Source organism: Nicotiana tomentosiformis, chromosome 12, assembly GCF_000390325.3.
Source record: "Nicotiana tomentosiformis chromosome 12, ASM39032v3, whole genome shotgun sequence".
Taxonomy (NCBI): Eukaryota; Viridiplantae; Streptophyta; class Magnoliopsida; order Solanales; family Solanaceae; genus Nicotiana; species Nicotiana tomentosiformis.
In genome coordinates, this window is record NC_090823.1 from 27,485,699 (window position 1) to 27,492,239 (window position 6,541).

Sequence of the window (6,541 nt, forward strand, 5' to 3'; positions counted from 1 at the left end):
CTATGCGGTCGACTATGCGACCACATAACTGTTATGCGGTGCATTATGCGACCACATAACAGTTATGCGAACCGCATAGTGACCGCATATACCGACAGTTCTTTTGGCTATTTTGTAACCAATTATGCGATTCGCATATCGGTTATGCGATCGTATATGCGATCGTATATGCGATCGCATACCTTGTTCCGGAGCTCCATTTTTCGGTTTTTAAAACCCGACCCTATTTCGTTAAATACACTGTTTGGACCATTTTTGAGACATAATCTAATATTTTAGAGTGAGAGAGAGTGCCCTAGAGTGAGAAAGTGTTCTTCAATAATTTTTCTTCAATTCTTGCTCAAGTTTTGGAAGATTAAAAAGGGAATCTCACTAGATCTTCATCCTAGAGGTAAGATTCTACACCCTAAACCCTAATTTTGAAATCTTCTGAAAATGGGTAACTAGCAAGATACATTTTGGGCATGAGAGTTATTTATTTTACATGCACGTGTTATCAAAGGGTGTAGGAAGATTGTTGAGCTAAAAATAGTAAAGATTGGGTTGTGGGATGATGGAATCCTTCATAAAAAGGATATTAAAACCTTATGCACACCTAGTGTTTGATAAAATGCTCAAGTGAGCTAGAACCATGATCATCTTCCAAATTTTGATTCAAATTGTTATATTTCTACAATAGATTGAAGTTGCTAAGAATTCCGGGACGTTTTAGAGTTTAAGAAAGCTCAAGTGAGGTATGTTGGCTAAACTCTTCTCTTAGAATTGAATCCCACGATATTCATGTAAATTATGTAAGTCCCGAGTGATTCATTATGAAACTGGCTATTCCAAGTAAGATTGGGTTGAAAGATATATGTTCAACAAGCATCCCAAATGCTTTATTCATGTTATGCTACCAATTGAGGATGTGTTAAAATATGTGTTGTGCATTAATAATGTTTCGACTTTAAGTCAAGTTCAAATGAAGGCTATTATGCCAAATTTTGTGAAATATCTCTATGTGTTTTAGACTCTAAATTGCTCACATGTGTATTACACACCTTGATTTGAATTGTATTTGTTGTTGATGATGATAATGATATTTGAAATTGATAAGGTGAGCATGAAATACTGAATATGGCCAACGTGCCAAGAATGATCTTATAATTATGGCCATTAGTGCCAATGAAATGAAAAAATGTGAAAGTAATACGAAATGCGACGATTTATATAAAAAGGTTGATGTCTCAAATAAGACAGCCTAGCCGGTCGGGTCGTGATCGGATACCATGCCGCACACATGATGGTGATTGTGCTGGAAATTGTAATTGAAATTTGATTGTGGTCTATGTCCCTAATGGATAGCCTAGCCGATCGGGTCATGATCAGACTCCGTGTTAAGGATGGTGGTATTGATATTGAGAGAAATTGTGGTTGATGTCTCTAATAAGATGGCCTTGCCGATCGGATCGTGATCGGACTCTGTGCTAAGAGTACGGTGGTACTGGTTTTGTGAATAATGGTATTGTGAATAATGGTATTATGGACAATGGTATATCGATACCAAAAATCTCCCAATGTGAGTTATGAGAATTAATTTGAACACTGTCTTGATCCAAAATTGAGGTTTGATGTTAATTAAGGCTTTCATTGATATTATGATAATCTTGTTTGTATTATTTGTCATTCTATTGAGAGACTGTTTAGTTATACATACTAGTACTATTCGACGGTACTAACGTCCCTTTTGCCGGGGGTGCTGCATCTTTAAATGGATACAGGTGGTTCCACAGCAGGAGATATTGATCAGTGATAGCAGTACACCTTCTTCCCAGCTGACTTGGTGAACCCCACTTCATTCCGGGGTCATGTATCTTTTGTACTTTGTATATTCGGTTTGAGGTATACAGGTGGTTTAATTTCGTTGTTTATACATAAGATCCCTTGTTAACCTTATAGATTGGTCCTAAGCTATTATATGTCATGTCTGGTGTGTATATATATATATATATACTAGTTTTTATGTACGTGTTTCACAAGTAACACCCTAACTAAGAGGAGAAGGATGGAAAGAAACCAAAAATCTTAAGAGAATAAATTTAGAAGTGTATGATACAATAGGCTTGATTAATATTGAACATGTTCATTTCGTGCAACTTATGTCTTATGAAGATATTAAAGACATCACATTTGTAGCTAATTCATAGCATGTCTGTTTATTACTACTATTAACGTTTTAACTGCTAGGTTCTAAGTAGCAATCAACGATCCTTTTCTCTTTTATTGCATATAGTTATTTTTCACTCATTTCCCTCATAGCTGAATAGTAGTTACGTTTTATTACCGATAAACTAAAATTTTCGTATTAGCTCTACCTAAAAAGAGAAAGAAGATTGGAATACCAACAAACGTTTATTATTGAATTTATTCGATCTCTGACGCATTATATATGAACAAAGTAGGTAAGGAAGACTTTTGTGGACATATGAGAAGACTTTAAAGATTGAACTATAAAAACTTACTTTCTCTTGTGGCTTTTTACTATAGGAATGAGAAGAAACTTTTAATCTTTGAAAATGTCAACAAATATATAAAGAATCTATCAACAATGTATGTTAGACTTGCAGTCTATCTACACATACACTCTTTTCTCTCCTCCTCTTTTTGTTTCTATTTTTCCTTTCTCCCTAGCTTATAATATTAAGATTTAAGTTTTAGTAGGTTGGTCTCAATTAATATACTATTATTTTATTATAGAAACTAAACGTTTTTCAGTGATTTAATAAAGATAATCAAATCGATATAAGTAATTTTGTCTCGTATTTATGATTCTTTATGGTAGTTAATACATGTCTAATTTAAACTTGTTCTTCTCTACATTTATTCTCCTTTAATTTGAAAACCAAACTCTAATTACTCTTGTACATACATTGATGTAATGGCATCTATTTTTTTTTCAATTCAATTGAAGCAACATTATGATTACATGAAAGTCAAAACTATAAGGTTGTAATTGATTCCTAGAGTGAACAATTCTGCTCTACAATTTTCACTTTTTTTTTATTAGAAGCGAATTTTAATTCTTAAATATTTGTGTCACAAACTCAGCTCACTTGATACGCTGGACAAACAACAATAACATTACTCATTGTACTCCCATAAGTAGGGTCATTTGATATATATCACATTAATTTATTCATCATAGTAAGGCTTGGTGTTCTTATAAACTCTTTTAAGAATGTGTAAGAATAATTATCTTATAATGGAGTACTCAAAATTTTCAATTACATAAACTCCACTCCCAAAATTTATTATGCTTCCTATAGTTAATTAGTTTAGTGTGCCCCCAGCTCTTTGGTGATTTTCTTTTCCCTTAAGTTAATACTCCTAGTACATTATAAATAGTTAGTGTAGTTAGGTCATATTAATTAGATTTTCTAAAACTCAAAACATTTTCATATCGAGCATCATATGCAGCAACAGACGTTGTTCACAATTTTAAATTAGTTTATAGTTACAAACTAAGCGTATATCCAGATATCCTACGCTTACAATATTTTCTTTTCGAGTCTAGAATTCCACCGTTATTTCATTTTGGTTTGAACTTTGTTAAAGAATCAACTAAATCCTAAAAAAGTTGTTATAGAGAAATTTATATAGTGTAATTAACAAATCTATCGTTGGGCTAAGTTTTTTTTCCTCCTATTGTGTTTTAATTTCCCATGAAGGATTTGCAAAAATAAACGTGGTAGAAATACATGTGAAAAGAAATAGTATTCATATCGAAATTTGATTCAAATCCATCGTTTTCACAATTTAACCAATCTAAAGTTATTAATTTATGCTAAATAACAAAGTAAAAAAAAGATATAAGATAAAAGTAAACTTAAGAGGAACATGACAGGTTAAAATTTTTGCCGGGTAAAACCTAACTCCATAATGTAAAGAAATAATATCAGCTAGACTATAATAATCACCAATGGCTTCAATTTTTACTGCCATCATGGACCTGTCACCTTTGTCATGATCTTCGTCCGATTCAATGAAGGAGTCTCCCAATGTAGTAAGAGCTTATTTCACAACATTGTCGGCAATATTTTTTCTTTTGAATCGTTTGTCAGGAACCTGGTTCCTCTTAGTTGCTTTATCTGAGTTGTGTTTGTACTGATCTTGCTTGAGAAGAGGACAATCTTTGATAAAGTGCCCTAACTTCTTACACTTATGACATAAGTCATATCCTCTTGGCTTGCTGGAGCTGCCCCACTTTGGAAAACCTCCATTTCTGCGAACCATTTTCTGAAATCTCTTTGTCAAGTAAGCCATATCAGCATCCTCACCACTTGATTCATTGTTGTCTGTCTTGAGGACCAGGTTTTTCCCCCTCTTGGGCTCTCTTCTCTCGTTATCCTCCTCCTCCTTCTTCTTCTTCTTCTTCTTCTTCTTCTTCTTCTTCTTCTTCTTCTTCTTCTTCATTTCGTATGTCTTCAGATTCCCAAAGAGCTCATCGATGATCAGCTTCTGTAGATCCTTTTCCTCGGTAATAGCATTTACTCTATTTTCCCAGGAACTGGGTAATACACTCAGTATTTTTCAGACAAGTTTGTTCCTTGGAATGATTTCTCCCAGAGAATGGAGCTCATTGAGGATGGAGGTGAAGCGAGTGTGCATGTCCTGGATGGACTCGTCGTCCTTCATCCTGAAGAGCTCGTACTTTGTGGTAAGGATGTCAATCTTTGACTGTTTGACTTGAGTTATCCCTTCATGAGCTGTTCGGAGAGCTTCCCAGATCTCCTTATCAGATTGACATGCTGAGATCCTGTTGTATTCATCTGGTCCAATACCACAGACGAGAATTTTCTTTGCTCGAAAGTTCTTACCTATCACTACTAGAAATTCGCTAAAAACCGACCAAAAATACCGACCAACGTTGGTCGGTTATGGCAAATTACCGACCAAAACATGACCATTACGGTGTGGACGGTGTTTTGATGGTCAGAATGGCTTACCGACCAAAGTTGGTCGGAAATTACCGACCAACTTTGGTCGGTATATTAAAACGACTATCTGACAAGTTTAATTACTTACCGACCAACTTTGGTCGGAAACATATTTTATTAATTTAATTTTACCGACCAAAATTGGTCGATTTAACTAAATTATATTTTTTTTATTAATTATTAAAATTAAAAAAAAACAACCAACTTTGGTCGGTAATTGAATATATATATTTTTTAAAATTAATTAAAATTAAATATTACCGACCAACTATGGTCGGTAATCTCAACAATGCAAGCAAAATACCGACCAAAGTTGGACGGTAGTATTGAATTCTGGGAATTCAATGTTCATTAACCGACCAACTTTGGTCGGTATTTTGGAATAATTTATTTATTTTAATTAAAAACCGACCAATTTTGGTCAATTTTTCTGGGTTTAATTTTGGCATAAAATGCCTGTTTTGGAAGCTAAACCACCTGCCAGCATACCAATACAATAACACAACAACAACAACAACAACACAGCAACAACAACAACAACAACAACAACAAAAACACAACAACAACAACACAACAACAACAACAACACAACAACAACAACCAAAATATTCAATAAATACTTTAAAACTAACAAATTAAAGTTCAATTGAACATAAAAATCCAAAACCAAGTTAAAACTAATTATAACTAGTTCAAAACTGATTCTATTTGTCTAGTTAAAAGTATATAAAAGTCAAGGGGTATTTTGTACAACATCATCATCACCGTCTGATGAACTTTCATCTACAAGACGATATAGAGAACGGTCTTGTGGAGGACGGGAAGCACGATCACGGAGAGGACGGGAGGAACGATCACGAGCAGGGCGGGAGGAACGATCACGTGGAGGTCGACCCTCTGGAGATGACTCACGAGATCGGGACAACGGAAAAGCTCCACTAGATAGGAGAGTTCTGATCTGAGCTTGCATGCCAAGGAATTGAGCATCTCTAAACCTTTCTCTTTCCTTGGTCGCTTCTAGCTCTAATGTGAGCTTTGTCACTGTCTCCCGCATAGCGGAGAGGCTCTCCCTATTAAGTTGCTCGCCTTGCGAGGAAGTCCATTCCTCGCATTCCACACTTATAGCGATGGAAGTTTTTAGTAGGAAGCCCGTATACCTTCCCCCATTTTGGACCGCCAACAGACTCCAACCATATTCTTTCAGCATCCTCGTCCGAAGGTTGGGTTGGCTCACCCGATTCACCAGCTGGATGACTACGGATGAATTCCTCCACGTTACTTTGGTAGCGACCCTATATTATTTTAAATTAAATCAGTATTTCAAGTTTTTTATAAAAGTAAATTATAATACTTAAATAAAATTGAAAGCTTACATATGCAGTCGAGGCCCGGTCCTCGACCCACCTATCTTGATCCCCCTCTTTCTTCTTCTTCACAACATGTGTCTCCTTGAATAGTTCATCATGACTCATTGGACGCCCATACTTCTTTTCCTGAAAATAAATTAATTTATTTAATAAACAGAATAGATATACTTAGAAAAGTAAAATAATTTAAGCAATTAC